We start from the raw sequence: 20,767 nt of genomic DNA, 5'->3' as shown, positions 1-20,767 counted from the left end.
ATCATGCTATTTGCATTTGAATTCAAACTTAAACTCGATATAATAATCAATTTCAAGTTGAGATCGACTCGTGTGTGAGTGGAGGTACTCGATCTCCTCCTCAAAAAGATTCTTAGATTTTGATAAAAATGACTTGAGGTTAAATTTCATGTATATATAGACAAAAAAATATCCATTAAATTTTATATCCTCTAAATTTAAAAAATATATGTAGTTATTTGGGTAGCTCACAAGCTAATGGAGTAGAAATAATTAAAACTTAACTCGACTCAAGCTCGGTCAAATGAAATTTGAGTCGAGTTTTGACCAAACTACTCATAAATAAATTGGCTCGCTTTCACTCATAGACATAAGCAGGGCCGGCTCTAGGGGTAGGCGCCCTAGGCAGCCGCTTAGGGCCTCTCTTTTTGTTAGGGCCTCTAATATAATTAGGGCTTTAGTTTTGGGCTTTTAATTATCAGTTTTTATGTGATATTTGTATATTTAATTTTAAAAAATATTATATAAAACATTCACCTAAAAAAATAGCCTAGGGCCTCCAAATTTCTGAAGACGGCCCTGGACATAAGGTGTGAGGTGTATAGGCTTTTTAAAATTTAATTTTTGTAAAAACTTAGAAATTTTTTTGAAAATTATATTGAAACAATTTGTAATTTTTATTGCTGAAAACTACACCGAAACAATTTGTAATTTTTCTTTGTTTTTAAAGTTTTTTGTGATCGTTTTTTAAACTATTTCTAAAATAAAGACAACAGTGGACTCACTTTTTTTATTCACGTAATGTATAGAGTAGGGTAGGGTAATATATTAATTAAACTTGAAACACTATCATCTAAAAGTCAAATTATAATTATTACATGCTATAGGGGTAATAAAGTCATTTAAAAGCTCCCTCACACCATTTTTTTATTATTATTATTTTACAATCACCATGATTTTGTTCCTTGTATAGTCTTATTATAGTGTTCAGTATACAATGAAAAATAATATTTTTACGAATAAAGTGAGTCAAAAATTTGTCTTACAAAAGACAATCTCACAATTTTTTTTTTGATTTTACCAAAATGCTATGATGAATGATCACCCAATAACCTTGTGGGCAAAAACTTGTGTGAGACGGTCTCACGGGTCGTATTTGTGAGATGGATCTCTTATTTGGGTAATCCATTAAAAAGTATTACTTTTTATGCTAATATTATTACTTTTTATTGTGAATATCTGTGGGGACCCGGACGCTGATCTTTTTCTTAATCTTCTTTGGGATTTAATTGTCAATTAAAATAAAACAGGGTCTAAAAATTTTTCTTTTAAAATGCAAGTGCGGAAGGTAATGGAATCTAAATAACATACATCACAGTATCAAAATACATTTCAATATAAAAGTACAATAATGTACATTATTCACGCAAACTAATCTAGGGTTTAACTACTAAATTTCAAGTATTAAACAAAGTCTACAATAAGTCCGGAATCACCACGCTAAACTCGTCTTCTCTTATCATTCTCTTGACCCCGATCTTGTCCCACCTGTTGTCATGCACACATACAAAACAAGACAACATCCGGATACTCCGGTGAGAATAAATCTCAGTATAAAACATGGTAAACATGCATATACACAATGTGAATCATGAAACATTCTATCATGAATATTATCAAAACAATATATTTCATAATCTATGAAATTAAATCAAAATAAGCATGCAACTCGAATCTGATAAACATGCAACTCAAATCAAACCATAGAAACATGCTATCATGGCTGAAAACAATAAAAATGGGTTTCATATTCTATTAAACCACATTCATAAACGCATGCAGTTCTAGTCAAATCATGTCTAGACTCGATTCAATTATAACTCTAGGGATCCCGGTGTGAATAAGAAGATCTATCACCTACCCTCCCAATCGGGGTGACTGTACGTCTTATTCCTAGACTTCGGCCTGATCTGTATCCACATCTACAATAGGAGACTGATCTTCCCCTAAGCTGTGATATCACCGAACATCTAGAAGTTTGACTGTTCTGTCAAGACTCCCTATCTTAAATGCAATGAATAACAATCTGTAAACAAAGCATAATCATCTCAAAAGATATGAATATATCATCTATAAACGCATCATAATCATATCATAAAATAACCACAATAATTCTAGTATGTGATTTGTTGGGAAACTCAAATGAGATCTCAATTGAGTTGCATCTTCCCGAATATCACATGAATTATACCTTTGTCATCCCTGTCTGACGAAGACGATGACCTGTATTCGAATCTGTCCATATCAAATCTGAAATGACAATATCGAATGCACTGTATCAGTGAATAACTCAATACACTATCTGTTCTGATCAATACTCAACTCAGTACATAATCTGATCAATGTCTGAACAAGATACAATCTATTTCATATCATCGACATCACAATATAATCGAAATCATATGTGAATCTGATCAATCTAAATCAACTGATGTTTCGACGGCATAACAATACAATCTAAATAACCCCGTCAATCTCAACATCACAGATATAATACTAGAACTCATAATCAATACTGATATAACTCATAATCTCAATGATAACACAAATATGATATCGAATCTCCGTCAATATCTTTTAAAAATCATAACAATTACAGAAACAGTCTGTTCTTTAATCTGACTTCAATTCTACAATGCCTACGGTAGTAGAAACACCATATCTGAATCATATTCGATTCTAGCAACATCATATTTTCAAAACATCTCAACACGTAACAAAACTTACGTCCTTGTGTAGCTTGAGTCAAGAGGAACACGATACTGCGTTCGGATTTGAATTCTGATAAACGGATCTTTCACAATCGCAAGTCTAAAAGACGTAAGGATTTTTCTCTCAAAGCCTCGACCCTTATCTGAATTTCTGAGGAATTTACATGTCATTCATATATATATATATATACTGCATGCAACACAGGAAACGTGGCTTATTTTTCAAGCTACACGCATGACCGCGGGTGCGGTAATTCCAAGAGCGCGGGTGCGCTCATGCTTCGGCAGCTTTTCATTTTCAAAAATTCAACGACCGCGGGTGCGGTCACCCTACTGTAGCTGCACCGCGGGTGCGGTCCTTCTAGCACCGCGGGTGCGGTGTGGCTACGGCCTTTCTTACAAAATTTCATAATTTATGACCGCGGGGTCGGTCATGTTTGCACCGCGGGTGCGGTCTTACAAACCCTATTTTCTCATGTCTTTTCTTCCCTCATTGCATGTCATGCATTCTCATATCCTCCGAGTCTCACGTTAATGAAGATTAATAATCTTGGTTTATCAATTCTATAATTCTCGGGCATTACAATATCGATAGGGTTGACCCGTCTCACAGATTAAGATCCGTGAGACAGTCTCACATAAGACTCACTCTAACCTTGTGATAGTTTATCACTCATCTAAATTGTGCATTGAAATAACAAATTTTAACCTTTTAAATTCAAACAACAAAAATCCCAATTCTCCTGTGAACCACAGCCACAGCCTCAACAATCTCATTTTCCTCCTATATTCTTCGTGAAAGAGTCACGCAGAAATCATAAATTTGTGGATAAAAAAAGAAAGACACAACAAACAGTTGTTGCTGAAGGTGGACGGGGCTACAAATGTTAAAGAAAGAGAAGGTGGGAGGTTAGCTCATGAAGGTGAGAAGACAAAAAACATGAAATAAATCGAGTTGGTTCATGGGTTTTCGAGTGGACTCGAAAAATATTTGATTTGCGTTAAAACTTATCGAATTCGAGTCAAACTAGAACATGTTATAACTTTTTTTGAATTGAACTCGAGCCAAATTATTTTATTCTATAGTTCACGAGCCGTTCAGTAAACTTTATATTGTATAAATATAATTATATTATATATTAAATAAATAAATTTCGAGCTTTTCGAGTATTTATTTTCGAGTAATAGTTTGCGAACATGTTTGAATCTTTTGAACCGAACGGAACTCGAGCTCTAATTCAAATCAAATTCGAGCAAAATTTTTAAAATTTTCGAACAACGAAAGAAATAATTCGAGCCTTCAAATTTTAATCATATTCAACTCGATTCGATTCGTTTACACCCCTATTTGAAATAAGAAAGTGAGAGAAATTTGGTCATTGCAAGAACATAAACAAAATTAATAAGTTTATTAAAATATTACCAAATATCGTATATTTTATCATATTTTATTTAGACGGAACGTTATAAAGGGTTTAAAGTTTAAAAGCTCTTAATTGTTTTTTGGTAATTTTTTTTAAAAACAACTTTGTTAAGACAAAATTTGAATTAAAGTTTTGATGATACAAACTAAACTGATATGACTTAATTGAAATTCACAAATGTAAATAATCCAGAAAGCTTATTGGACTGAACTGAAAAGACTATCGTTGAAAGACCATCAATCTAAATCAAACATATGTTGACCAACCACGCTAATTCAAGATGAGACAGACTGACAAACTGTGTTATCTAATTAAATTGATCTGACGACATTCTATGAAGACAAGTAATAGTTATTTCTATGAAAGATTTGGTTGTTATCAGAAAGGAAAAAATAAAAGAACGGTTGGTTATCCTTTTCAGCTAGCGTCCAAGAAATTTAAATTTGTCATCACTATTTTCCGAAATACGACAAGGAAATGTGACACCTTCTGCATAATTTTCGGGCATCTAGTACATCTGTGACTGCCGTCTATATTTATTAATGTTGGAGACCAACACATATATAAGTGGGTATATCATAACTGAAGAAAAGGATTGTTACATTGATTAATCAAGTATTCGCAAAATATTCATCATCTCTCAAACATATTTATTATAAGCTAACATGCACACAAACAAAGTTCAATCATATCGATTAAAGATCATCTTGTGCATACTTTTTTCTCACTTATCATTTGTATACACAGAATTCGTTGTTTAATGAAAATCATTGAAATTGTCAGAAACATGTTTCTGAATAGATTGAGTTAAGAGATAGTTATTAGGAGTTTCAGTTCAATAGAGTTGGTGAACCAAGCTGAAATGGTTTGTACAAGAGTTGTACCGATCGAAGGAAGAATGGGAAACCTAGAAGCTTAGCCTTCGAAATTTCATAAACAAGTTCTAGCTCTCTTTTTATTATCAGTTTACTTAAGTTCCTTATCAGTTATTACTTCCATTAATTTTTTTGTTCACTTAAACTGATATGTTATGTTGCACTTGCGTATACTTTATTCACTTAATATCTTGAGTTGTTTCCACACTTAGTATGTTAGTAGCCCATTTTAATTAGTTTGATTGGAATATATATTAACTGAGTTGTTAACATAATTTAATTTTTTCATTACTTGCAATATTTGTATAACATTTTATCCTCTCATCCTCCTTTAACTTGTTATTTTCGCAAGTGGTATCAGAGATGTTTATTCCAATATTCGAATATTTGATATACTTTGATGGCTTGTTTCAAACAAATCCCTATGTTTTATAAGGAATAGTATGACGACTAGAAGATCAGCATGTAGGCACACTCGGTAGCTCAATATGATGACATATGGTATGTCATTACCGACGTCCTGATAAAGATAATAAAAGCTAATACAACAGTTGTAGTAACTAAAGGTACTCCACAGATGGTTGAGAAGCATCGGTCACAATGGACTACAATTGAAAAGAAGAAATCAAATCTGGATAACATGACCGAAGACATATTTTATAAAACATTAGATAAAAATATGTTTAATAAAATTAAACATGTTCAACTACTAAATAAATCTGAGAAAAACCAATCTAAATTTCTGAATGGAATGACCAAACTAAGCAGAAGAAGTTGATGGTGGAAATTCAGAAGTTCGATAATGTTAAATGAAGGTTGGAGAAACAATAAATGAATTCGATGAAAGATTCAACAACATAGTGATTGAGTTGACTGCTCTTGGAAAGAAATACAGTAACAGAAAAGTTGCACTTAAAGTTATGAAAGCCCTACCAAAAGAATGAGACATCAAGACTGTGTCATGCAGGAAATCAAAAGGCTGAGCAAAATTGAGTTGCACGAGCTGTTTTCTTATCTAAAGGCTTATGAGTTCGAGATAAAAACAAGAAATGATGAAGAACCAATTATTTCAAAAGAAAAGAAAGCTTTTGTTACAAAAAAAAAAATCTCCATCAAAATCTGCTGAACAACTTAGCAATGATGTCATGTCCATATTCATCAGAAAGTACGAAAAGTTCATGAGGAAGAGTCATAATAATTTTCAAAGTTAAAAAAAAAAACTATAAGAAAGAATCAAACTATAGTGATCAAGTGTGTTTTATGAAACGTCTACTACTGAAAATACTGCTAACATCTTTTTTTGTAAGATAGATTTTGAAAATGTGTTTAAATGCATGCATGCAATATTGCTATAAAACACACATTTTAAAATAAAAGGATTCCAATAATGGTAAAAATACAATAGTTACAAAGATGTCAAAAATTCTGTCGAACCAACAACATGAAAAAATAATGACAGAGTATGAAAAAATCCATGAACTCTCCTAAGTCCTAAACATGATATGCGGAAAACTAAGGTTCTTGGGTTAGCATCCACATATCCAGCCCCGCCTACTCAGTCTTCAGCTCCTCCAATCTCCTCAACGATATGTTCACCTGCATCATTCACACCTAGTGAGTCAAAAGATTCAACACGCCATAAATGTTATAACGAGTACATATACATAACATGCAACGAAAAGTACTGTAATCAACATAAATTTCATGATCTTAAAAGTTTAAACGTAATTGTAACGAGGCATAACGTGTCAAAACATGACTCAACATATCATCATATACGTGTTCGTTTTCTTTAATTGAATTCAGTTCATTAGTTGTTACTTTCGTATCAGATCTATCGTATCAACTCTATCGATGGATCTATCTATGTATAACCGTGGTGCTCGGCGACGGGGACATCACTGACACTATTATCCATCCACTGAGCCTTGGCCCTACATATCATCGTATACATATTCGTATTAGTCACAACCAACTATCATCCTTCAAAATATGTCATCATATTCATCACTTATAAAAAGCATGCAAACACGTAAATTTCCTTAAAATCAAGCATGCAACGTATTTTTCATATTTACATAAAACTCATGTTCATGATAGCATATACATTAAAAAAGTGTAATTTTGTGATCAGGAAGCTGCCAGGACTGTTAACTCAACCCGGGTGCACAATGATCATTTTGTCCCTAGAAACTCTAACTGACCATTTTACTCCTGGACCTCAAAATCTTGACCCGAAGACAACCACACTTAAATCATAATTCAAAGATTCCTAAACAAGCCTCGTATGACCCAATTCAACCATCATTAAACTCGGTCAATGACATATCAATACACAAACGAGACAATAGAGCTAAAACTAAAGCTCCTCATACCCTAGACTAGCGCCTAGGCCTTGACACAGTGGTGTTAGTTCCTAGGCGCCCGGACATCAGCGCTGCAGCGCCACTTACTTCAAATACCAAGCGTTGCGGCACCTAAAGGGCAGCGCCACGACGCTAACCCTGCGACAGAAAGGTGTCCCAAACACTTTGAAGTCAACTTCTACCCTACTCTCAACCGACCCAAACCAGCCTCGAACCAACACTCCTAGCTCACAACTGGACCCTCCTGGACCAACTTATCTAAGGGCCCTAGCCCCATGCACGCTGCTAAGCCCTTTTTACCCGAATATCTCTAAACAAGCCCAACCGAGACAACCTCAATTTAACTCCCTCGACCAGCCCCATGACCACGATCGGCAACGTTTGAGCCATCCTAGACCACGACTCAGACCCACTGGGGTCTGTCTAAGGCTTGGAACATCCCTTGCACTGTCGACTCGCTCATTTTCTCCTATCTAACCACAATCGAACCATTCCACCAATGAAGTGCGACCGACCTTTACGAAACGCGACTAACTCGAGACCCCAGCACTTAAACACCTTAGCCCTCGACATTCTCAGCCCCTAGCATCAATATTTCGGTAACAATTTTCACAATACAACAAAAATCTTGAGTTCACGTCAAACAAAGGCATATTTCGTGACAAACTAAGAAAGAAATGATGCAACACGATAATTGTATGCATTACTCATGCAAACACACCAAAACAGCATAATAGTAGCGTGAATAACGAGAAAAAGAGATTCATGGTGTGCCTTTGCGATTAAACTCTCGAAACTTTGAAGGTCTTTGCGTAGAACATGCACCGGAGAGGCGAAGAAGAATTTTTCTTGAAAGCTTTGAGGGAAAACTGAGATGGCTGCTGGATATTTTCGAAAAAGCTGCTGATGGAATGAGGGAGGGGGCGGCCACTTGATTTTATTAGGTTTAGGGTTTAGTTTATTAGGTTTAAGTCATAAAATAACACACTAATGTGTTATTAATTAAAAATTAAAGGGTTAAAAGGGTTTTGGGCCCATTAAGCACTAAACTCAACCCATAGAGCCCAATAACGCTCCCGAAAAATATTTCGTTTTGGTACGTTTTAGAAATTATTTCCCGAACCCTCAAAAAGTCACCCTAATTCGCTCAATTTTGCGTGCCGGTTAAAAATATAACCTGGAGAGTAAAAATATCCAACCAATGCTCATTTTCGAAAATCACACTTAAAAACACCTTACATTAAATAATTAAAAATAATTATTTAATAAAAAAATATTTTCCTCAATTATCCCCGGTCACTTATTTAAAGCTTTAAAATAATTAAACATTTATTTTAGTTAAAACCATAAATTGCATTCAATCAGATTACGTAGTTCGAAATTCCTAGACCTTACATTTTAATTGTACCATAATTGGCCACTTCATTGCTCACTGTATCAGACCCAAAAAGGATGATAAGAAGTCACTTGACAAAAGAATAACCAAAGAAGAGAAGAAATATTTCAAGAAGAAGAGATAACAGAAAGTGCTGATAGAAAAAGAGAGCAAGAGCACTTGGGATGAGTCAAACTTAGAGAACACTAGCTCAGATGATGCCTCCAGTTAAAGTGACAAAGAATCAGTCAAATTCTTAATAGCATATGATGATATGGAATCCAACACTGATGTTGTATCTTATTTTACCTTTGATGAATTTACACGAGATTATTTAGCCACCGCACTTAACAAGATGGTTATGGAGTACAAAGACTTTAGTAGACATTTGAGGAAGTAAGAGTAGAAAACAAGTGTCTAACTGTCAAGTCTAGCAGCTCAAGTTGTTAATAGCTTGTTGAGCTAGATAGTCTTAAGACCAAAGTTACTATGCTCATGAATGAAAATGAAAATATGCAATTTGAATTTCAAATAATAATGATTGAAAAGCAAATGTCTAACAATTTGTTCAACATTTGGACAAAATCTTTTGTTTTACTTGGAAAAATTTACGAAGGTCAAAAGAAAGCAGGTGAAAGATCGGGTTTAGGCTTTCCCAATAATGATTGTAGCTCTTTTGAAACAAGTACTTAGTTGTGTCAAGAGAGAGGCAACTCTAAATTCATAAATTTTGCCATATCCAACACAATATGGACAATTAGAGTCGGAATTTATGACTAATCAGCTTGTTTATCAGAAAAACAAAAGAATTCATCATGTTCTTGATTATGTAGAACCCTTGAGTTCTATTCAGGATGACTAAAAAACATATGCATCAAGAATGCTTATGGTTCCCATTCCAAATCGAGCTCGTATGATAACAGACCGAGCTATTGAAGAAATCGATACTTGAACAGTGGATGTTCAAGACCTATGACAGAAAATGTCAGACTATTATCTGAAATCATTGATTATTAATGTCCAAATATCATTTTTAGAGATGCTTCTAAAGATAAAACTGTCAGTAAGGGTAAGATTATTCATGATAATATTATTAAAGATAAAACTGTCAGTAAGGGTAAGATTATTCATGATAATATTGTTATTAATGATGTACGTTTAGTTGAAAATTTATGTTATAATTTGATTAGCATAAGTCAGTTATGTGATAATGGATATATCGTATAATTTCACAAACACGATTGCACTGTTAAGAATCCAAATGGTAAAACTATGCTTATTGGAATAAGACTGGTAATACATATAAAATAAACTAGAATGTTGAACAACCATTTGATCCGACATGTTTTATTACTGTTAATTCTAACAAAAATTGGTTGTGACACAAAAGGTTAAAACATTTGAATTTCAAGAGCATCACTAATTTGAGTAAAAACATCTTAGTGGTCGGACTACCCAAAATTGATTTCTCGAAGGTCAAGATCTGTTCAGCATGTACTATGAGAAAGCAAGTCAAATCAACTTTCAAGAACAAAGAACGTACTACCTTAGCTTGATGTTTGGAATTGCTCCATATGGACTAGTTTGGTCATATCCTTGTGATTAGCTTAGGAGGAATGCAATACACCTTAATGATCATTTATGATTATTAAAGATATATGTGAGTTATCTTCTTTAAGTCCAAAGACCAGACCAGTTCTTGTATGACAAAGATTCTAAAGTGTCTGCAGAATGAAAAGTCTTCAACAGTTGACAAGATAAGAAGTGATCGAAGGACGAAGTTCATCAACATATCACTTCAACTTATATAGATGACAATGAAATCAAGCATGATTTCTCAGCTGCCAGATAATTTTAGCGGAACGGTTTTGCGAGACACAGAACAAAAGAATTAAGGATGTAGCTCGAACCATGTTAGCTGACTCTGGGATATCGCAGCGTTTTTCTGCTTAAGCTGTAAACACTATATGTCAAACAGATCGATGATCAACAAAATGCATGGAAAAACACCTTATCAAATCTGGAATTGAAATCAACCTGAACTATCATACTTCTGGGTATTTGGTTGTGAGTGTTTTATTCATAGTAATAATAAAAAATAAATTAACTACCTTGATTGAATATTTTTAGAGGCTCATATGTTAATAAAGCCTATCACGTGTTTAATACTAGAACTCTAGTTGGGAAAGAATTAGTTCATATAGTATTTGATGAATCTTCTGTCGTTCTTAATGCACACGATGCACACTTAAATGTTCTTAAAAATATAATAAAAAATACTAATCTTCAGTTTGAAAGTGATGATGAGATTCATATCAGAAGAACAGATAAACTATATTGTGAATCAAACATTTCCACCAACCAAGATGATGACCACATTGAGCTAATACCAGAAGATCAAGGTGAATGAACTACAAGTCAAGATGATCAAATTCAAAATCAAAGTAAGCTTGTTTCAGAACAAGCTTATCCGATCCAAGAATAAGATCCTTCCATTATATATCAAAATCCTCTTGGCCTGCTATTGGTAAAGTAAGAATTATCCACCTGATTTGGTCATGAGTAATCTGATAGCTCGATTAAGAAATAGGAAGCAAATTATTAATGAATTCCTGCTTGTTGTCTTTATTTTTGAATTATAACCTAAAAAGATGGATGAAACTATGATTGAATCAAATTGTATAGATTTTATGAGAGAAGAATTAAAACAATGTGATAGAGATAAAGTGTGGCACTTAGTTCTTAGACCATCAGATCAATATGTTATAGGTACCAGATGTATTTTCAGAAATAAATTAGATGAAATGGTATTTTCATTAAAAATAAGGCTAGATTAGTTGCACAAGAATATAAGCAAGAAGAATAAATATATTTTTATGAATCATTTGCATATATAGCCATATTAAAAGATATTAAGATACTCATTTCATGTATGTTAAGATTTCTTTCTTAAATGTTTTGTTACAAAAAGATGTATATGTAGAACAACCTCCTAGATTTGTGAATCATGTATTGCCTGATTATGTGTTAAATTTTATAAAGCTTTGTATTGTCTGAAGCAAGCTCCTAGAGCTTCGTATGACACTATCTAATTTTTTTGTTGATCGTGATTTTATAATTGACTCGGTTGATAAAAATTAAATTAAATTCATTAAAGGATATCACCCTTTACTAGTTCAACTATACGTTTATGATACTATATTTGTGTCAACTAGCCCAAACTATGTGAAGAATTTTCTAAGATGAAGCATGATAAGTTTGATATGATTATAATGAATGAGTTGACATTTTTTCTCGGGTTGCAAGTTAGATAGCTTGAGAGTGGAATTCTCATTAATCGAGCTAAATACACCAAAGAACTTCTCAAAAAGTTTGGAATGGAGAACTGCTCAGCAGCATAAACACCCATGAGCTTATCAATCAATATACACCAGGATGAGAGTGGACCATCAGTTGATGTGTTGCTATACATAGGATTGATTGGTTCATTGTTGCATTTAACTGCTAGCAGACCAAACATCATGTTTGTTGTTGTATTTGTGTTAAGTTCCATGAAATTCCTAAAAAATCGTGTTATATTTTTGTTAAACGTATATTGAAATATCTTAAGTGTACTCAAAATGTTGGACTCTGGTATCCAAATAATTCTCCTTTTAATTTAATTAGTTACTCTGATGCAAATTATGTTGGTTGTAAGATATACAGGAAAAGCACAAGTAAAACATATCAACTTTTAGGAGACATAATGATCTCTTGGTTTAGAAAGAAGTAGACCTCAATAGCTACCTCAACAGCTGAGGCAAAATAATTAACTACTGGTAGTTGTTGTGCTCAACTGTTGTGGATTTAACATCTCAGAGACTATGGTGTTCAAGCTGAAGATTCTCCAATCTTCTATGATAATACAAGTGCCATAACAATAACATATAATATTGTGTTGCAATCAAGGACCAATTATACTGATATAAGATATCACTTCAACAGAGATCATGTGATAAAAAGAGACATCAGATTGGAGCATTTCTCAACAGATCAACAAGTGGCAAACATCTTCGCTAAGCCATTTCACAAGACTAAGTTTTCTTATTTTAGAAATATTCTAGGACTTGTTGATTTAAACTAATGTTGCATGTTATTAGGAGGAAATTTTAGATTAAGCTGATAAGGCAACAATCGTATGTATAAGATTCAGCTGACTGACAGCTCCGCTTAATATCAGTTCGATCTTATCATATAAGTTCCTCATATGTTGATATTTACCCAATAGCAATTTGATAGAATGGTAAATTATCCATTTTATTTGACTCTTATTATTTATTATCTATCACTTTTAATATTGCAAGTCATATTTATTTACTACCTTAATTGTATGATTTTTGTATTTTTTTCTTTTCAAATTTTCTTCACAAACATGTTGACACATGGTGTTGGGTCATTAACTCCTAATCGTTATTACAATGTAATTTGACTAGGGTTAATTAATCAAAGTGGAAAACGAGTTAAAATTTTCTTTACAATGAGATCAAAATATCTTATTTGAATACTAAAAATATTATTTCATCTCATATCATAAAATATGCCCACACTTAATCAAAACCAACCACATACAAACAACTCATATCCTCGGGACATGCTCCGGTATATAAATACATATATACAGTGAGAAAAACAGAAAACCTCAGCTCAAACTGTGACTCCCTCCAGAAGCACCCTATCCGACCTCCTGATATCCTGGAGTACCTATCATTGTCCACATACAAAGACAATTACAGCCACATCTGGGGTGAGTAAAGCTCAGTCTGAAACAACCACAATATATACCACAAGTATCTAAACAATGATATATGATATGCAATGCATGTATGTCGTGGAGGTATCAGGTCAAATGCTCATCCATTGAGCACATGTCAGAATCAAACGAATCATTATCAAATCAATGCTCGAGTTGGCACACCGACCTCAATCAGGGATATCCAAGGATCATAGTTCAACGTGTATGTCATGTATGCCACATAAACTCAACAAATAAGACATATAGACATATATTCTCAATCAAATCAATCAAACATATATCATATGATACAGATACATGTTGTATGTTACTCGGTCACAACATAACTCAATTCTTCGTTCCACTTGATGTAGCTGAAAGATTTCAGTATAAAAACTCTATCTGCATCAATAACATATTCATTTCAATTAATAACATTATTAAAAATCAACAATATAAGTTTCAAATATTTTTTGAAATTTTGAAAATGCATATCAATTCAAAATCATAACATAATTCAATTCCAACTTCAAAACTTAGTTTCTTGTCAGTTATTCTACCGTATATATGAATCTTGACTTCTAATACATGCTATTTCAGCATTTTAATAATTAGAGCTGATGAAACTAGAAGAACTTACTTCAATAGAAAGCTCTCGACGTGAGGATTCTGAATATATAATTTGTTTCGCGTTTGAATAACGTTTCGAGGTAGATTCAGACGTTAGAAATCGATTTTCTCTTGTTTCTCTCTGTCTCTCGGTTGAAATGAAATGAAAACGCAACGTACAACAGTTGATCTTATCACCTCGCCTATTGGCGATTTCGTGCTCGAGCGGTAACATCTCGCGCCCGAGTGCGAGACGTTCTGTCCCCCGAGTACTGGTTGTGCCGCGCTCGGGCAGTCAAATATCGCGCTCGAGCACGAGCTGTTCTGTCCAACATCCTAGGATCCAAATTAATAAAAATGGTGAATTTGAAAATTGTATTACTATGTATTAGCTTTTCAATGAAATTGGTTTCATTTCATTTGAACCAATACTCAGATAATTATGTTGAAAACCGTAACATGTGTCACTTTTCTGTTGCGGTTCAGCATAATTTTCAAACACAAATCAATTTCCAATACAATCTTTCATTATCACCAACTATTTTTTTCACTTTGGTTGTCAATGATATAATTCATACACATAATCACATAACAATTTCATGAGGAATTATCGATAATCAACATAGGATTTACAATAATACGATACACGTCTCTTACACGTGGACTGACATGTTTGTCTCATATACGACCATACATAAGATTTCACTGAAAAGCTTCTATATTCACAACATTCTTGCTCACAAAAATAACTCTCAAATATTTATTCATTCACCAACGACTCTCTTCAGATTGATATTTTATGTTGTTTATTTGCTATTGGATGATAGCATAGTAGCCATGTTCCGATCATTGGAATCAACATGACTCAAGGGATTCCTTGGATTTGCAAGCTTTATTTTTTAAAAGAGACTCTCAACTTTTCTCTTCTACAAAAATTGAAGATGAGGTAGTGGTATGCACTATTGGTGACTAGACCATCTCTATCAATCAAAAGTTTTTCATTGAAACATTCGGACTGCCAACATTAGGGATCACGAAGTTTAACAGACAGTCTCATCAATGATCGAAGAAATGAAGATCAAGTTTTCTTTATATTTTGTGCCTCTAATTTTTTTGGAAGAAAAAAGGAATGAAGATCGAATATAAGATTTTGAATGACATTGTGGTAAAATCATTGACAGCTAAAACAAGATCATTTGATGTCTTCACTGTTGAGCGACGTGAGATGATGGTAGTCAATACCGCGGGTATCGAGATCAATTGGTCTCTCATTCTTTACAACATTCTAATATAACTAATCCCCACGTTAGATAAGCAACACCAAGCATATGATGTATCGATTTTTCGAATACTCGAAAGACTTAAAGCTGAGATGGGGCAACCCTCTACTCTGCACATCCATACAGTGCTTAACAAAAAGTCTATTGAAGTCTATAAATCAAAGAACATCATCTATCATGATGATCTGTTGAAGAAAATAAGAAGAAAAAATCACCAAAGAAAGCAACAATTAAATAAAAATTGGTGGTTGTGAGGTCTCTACATCAGAGGAGGCTGAGTGACTCAAATCAAGAATAACTTCCACTGACCCAATTTTTCTTCCCAGCTCATGAAAAGAAGAAAATAACGAAGAAAACCAATCTGGTAAAATATTTCAATGAATCTATCTGTTAGAGTAGGTGCCCGTCGAGCCAAGTGTTGGCCGAGTGTTCACAATGAAACTCTATGTATAAGCAATCTTTATTTTAATAATATTTGAAATTATTACTTTGGCACATCTTTATCTGTATACCCATGCTAGTTGCATAGATAAAGCCCTTGAATATACAAATAGTAGAAAGAATATGAGATGCTCATATGATGAGTATCATGAAACTCATATTTGTAATACTGTATATTCTAAACGGTTCCTAGTCGATTCAGCCGCCACTAAGAAGGATATAGGCCGCTCGAGTTAGAGACTAGTATCTGCGATGTGAGTACCATGTTTCATTGGTAGGGGACATTGTGATGTCCGAGCATGCAGATAGGTGCTCCTTGTAGAGTGCACTGAACAACTCTCCATAAAAGGACTTTCCAAGTGGTTCTCACTTATCGAGTGGAAATGTCCTAGTTTATGGTTGTACAGAATTAGTCCTTATGACCCGGGACAACATTGAGACTCTATGTGCTAGAATTACACTTTGACTTGTTTACCGACTCTCATGGGGTCATTAGGTGGCAAGGTTGGGTGTTCTGTCGAAACACATAGGAGTCGATGCATTGTAGTCGGGGATTCACCGCTTACCTTCGGGTATGGATATCCTATGTGTTATCATGTGTATGTAGATCGAAATCTCTGGCCAGAGTATGGTGGTAATTATGAAAGGGTTTCATAGATTACACCATCGATGCAACTACGACATGACACATAGTATCGATTCATTGACAACTCTCGATAAACCAATGGTTGTCGAATCGATCGGGATATATGAGTTGAAGGGACCGTACTGTACGCTAACCATAATTGAATGGTTCTTGCAGGCACTATCATGTGATACCTAGGGAATCACGTAAGTGATGCTGCTAGGCGTTTAACGTGATTGGTTGGGTACTATCAGACTTGAGTTCTGACGTTCTTATTATCAAGGTGTTGATAAATAAGAATGGAGCAATTGGGGTATGCTCATATAAGGACATGTTTAGTCCGAATCACATAGAGATGTGAACCCACGGCTAGTTGTATCAATGAACCATTGAGGGCCACACAAGTACTAGCTTTCTAGATCCCGTTGAGAAGTAAAAATAGTTCAATGTGTTGAACGGCTTATAAAGGAGTTTATAAGCGTGAGGAAAATTAGAAGTATGACTTCTATAAAGGAGAAATTAGTTCAATGTGTTGAACGACTTATAAATGAGTTTATAAGTGTAAATGAAATAGAAGTATGACTTCTATGAGAGAAATGTAAATTTTAATTTATGGAAGTGTTCCTAAATTAAAATTTGGCCAAGTAAATAATGTATTTGAAAATTGTGATTTTCATAAACATTATTGTGAACTAAATTAAATTAATTCAAGTGTTGAATTAATTAAACACTAGTGGACCTAGTAGAGTCCAAATAATTACATTAATTCAAGTGTTGGATTAATTAAATTATATTGAGTCTTGTAGAGCTCAATTAAAATAATTATTTAACTAGTGTGACTTGGGTAAATTCAAGTAATGTTTAATTAGTCTCAAATATGTTTGAGATAATAAAATTTAGTCCATGGTTTTTAATTTGTTAAAACCATATATTATATGCATGGGGAGGTGAAAAGTTGGGAGACAACTTTTGCAAGAAACTAGGCATGTCTTGCACATGCTAGAACACACTTTTTCCTCAACCAAGAAAATGCTCTTCCCTCTCTCCTCCCCTCACCATGGCCGAAATTTCTTCCCCCTTTCTCCTCCAATTTTGTTCTTCAATTTGTTGAAGCAACAACTCACTTCTCAAAGAAAAATGCCCTACATTTTCTAGTGCAAGTGTAAGGTGGATCTTTTAAGTTGGTGGTGGGCTTGATCGGAAGAAAGGAGTCCAAAAGAAAGGAGGAGCTTGTAGATCTTCATCCATCAAGAGCTAAAGTGTTTATACTTTAGTTGGAGCCATAAAATCAATCCTTGTGATTGATAGGTAATTTTCTCAACACCCTATGCTTGAAAGTTGAGTTTTTGTATATGCTACACTAGTACACATGGTGGCCGAAAATTTCCTTGCAAGAAAATGTGATTTTCGAAAATTTTGTAGCTTCCGTTGTGTTTTTCGGTCACCTTATTCGATACCTTTCAAGTGGTATCATGAGCTAAGGTTACTAGTTTTTTGTAGCATATACATAATATTATATTGAGGGCGATTTCTAACCGATTGAGGATGAAAATTTGCAACATAAAATCAAGGTCTTGAGGGGAAAATTTGGGCAGCTTGTTGCTGCCCATTTCGGGCAGCTCGGGCTGCCCGTGGGCTGCCCATTTCGGGCAGCAAGGGCAGCCCGAGGGGCTGCCCGAACGCCCCTATCTTTTAATAAAAAAAAAAATTTTTTTGGTTGGCCGGAATCCGGCGACGGAGCTCCGGCTACGGCGATGACGACTAGGGTTTCCAAAAGTGTTTTGGACTATCCAAGTGTCATGGGCCTTGATGTTGTTGGGCCATTTGATGGTCAACATATTTGTGAATTTTAAATGGGCCAAAATGTTTTTAGTAAAAAATAAAGTTTTGGGCCCTTAAGTTTAAAATTACAAAAGTTGCAAATATTTTCTCATGAAATAAATAATTGAAGTTGGACTTTAATTATTTATAGTAAATGGTGATTTACAAGAAATTCGGTTATAAATAAATTAATTTGAAAGTAGACAAAGGTGTTTGTATACTTTGTTAATTTAGTTTATAATCGTGGCGGTTAGTGATTGGTTCAAGATATATAATATTGGATCAATTAATTATTGTGATAATTAATTGATGGTGTATGATATGTGATATTATGCATGAAGGATGATCAAAAGCCCAAGCCCAATTTGCTAGGTGTATGCTAGGATATTTGTGTTGTATGATTGTAATAATTATCAATTTAAAGTGGACTTGGTTTATGGCCCGTTCCCACCCCCCATGAGATGTATCCCTATGTGCCATGGATATTTAATTGTAAATATTAGAATAGTGGAAGATCAAGATTGGAAGATGGTGGCCTTGGTGATTATGAAGATCGAAGACATGTAATATTGGATGCTAATGTAATAATGTAGTTGCATTTGCATCCCGTGCATTTACCCTAGGATTGGACCTAGGTCCGTGTTTAGCTCACACGGACCGTTAGTATTGGGGCGATTGATCATCCTTGTTTGTTTACTGTTTATAATATATGCATGATATGTTATAAATAATGAGTATGTGCGTTATTATTATGATAGTAACAAAGTTGCATGAATCCGGCAAACATACGATCAAACATGGCGAGCTTTTAAATAAAAAATTAATGACGAGACCTTTCAAAATTAAAAACCCTCATTTTGAATAAGATTCAAAATTAATATCAAGCCCGAAAAGGGGAATTATAAATTTGTTTATAATTTCCTTGTCTTCCATCGACAATGGGTGCATGATGAACGCTACCCGTACTCGAGGCTCGGCTCATATTATTGGGGGGGCCCTGGGTGCCGGAAAGCTGTGACGTGACATCCATTGACATAGTGATGTGAACTACGTGGAACTCCCATGATTTCGGCTCATATTATTGGGGGAACTCATGGCGACCGTCCATTAAGGTTCGACATCGATGGGTAAGGCTTGACACGTGAAGATGAACGACGTCATATTATTGGGTCCTAATCAAACGTGAGACAAAAGTTTACGTAGAGGGTTGCATTGTGATGCAATTGGAAACTACCTTTTAGGAATTGTGATTGGCTGATATTATTCGGGATCATAATTCGCTAATTGGACCTTACGTACCTACTGAGGAAAGGAGTTTCCCGCTTTCACTAGAGGGTAGTGAAAGATGTCAAAACAGTGGGAGCCAATATTTATGAAGTAAAAGTCCAAACTTCATATCTTACTAAATATTTTAAAATAGTCATCAACATTTATCTGTTTTTACTTTTCAGTACAAATTGACAATGTCATCGCTTCGCAATCCAATATCCGTAATACTCGACAAAAACATATTAACTGGACCTAATTACCTCACTTGGCTAAGAAACCTAAAAATCGTCTTGAATTCGGAAAGGGTAGCATATACACTGACTGAGTCGCCCCCTGTTGAGGCTCCGACTCACTGCAATCCTGAGGAATTGCAGGCTTACAAGGAATGGTGTGACCATGACTTGATAGCTAGGTGTTATATGCTGACTTCTATGAATGATGAGCTGCAGAGGCGTTTTGAGGGTGCAAAGAGTGCTGCTGACATTCATTTGCACCTCAAGGAGCTCTTTGGAGAGCAAACACGTCCTCTTAGGCATGCTACCGTCAAGGAGCTGATCACTTTACGCATGCAAGATGGGGCCTCGGTCCATGAGCATGGCCTAAAGGTGATCGGGCTCGTGGACAAGCTCGTTGGCATGGATCTGATCTTGCCTTCGGAGTTGACCACCGACGTGTTGCTCTTATCGCTGCCTAGCTCATTTGATCCTTTTGTGGTGAACTTCAACATGAACAAGATTGAACCGACCCTTGAGGAGTTGGTGAATATGCTTGTTACGTTTGAATCCACCATCAAGAAAGAGAAGTTGGTTCTTTATGTGGGTTCTTCATCTGGTACGAAGATTGATCCACATGGGAATGGAAATAAGCGTTCTTTCCAACGTCCCAAGAAGAACGTGCCCTTGTTGAGGCAATCTCCGAATCCCGTTGTGGCAGCCACACCAGTTAAGGCTGACAAGACTGCTGATGAATGTCATCACTGCAAGAAGCCTGGACATTGGAGGCGAAATTGCAAGGAATATCTGGCCCAGAAGTGTTCTGGAAACGGTATGTTCTAAATTTAAGTAAACGTTTCAATTAACTCTACTTCTTGGGTATTAGATACCGGTTGTGACTCACATCTCTATAATGAGTTATAGGTGATGGGAAGAAGTAGAATGCTTA

This window comes from Primulina eburnea, chromosome 9, assembly GCF_022965805.1.
Source record: "Primulina eburnea isolate SZY01 chromosome 9, ASM2296580v1, whole genome shotgun sequence".
In the NCBI taxonomy this organism is placed as follows: Eukaryota; Viridiplantae; Streptophyta; class Magnoliopsida; order Lamiales; family Gesneriaceae; genus Primulina; species Primulina eburnea.
The sequence above is the reverse complement of the archived record's forward strand: the minus strand, read 5'-3'. Positions refer to the sequence as shown.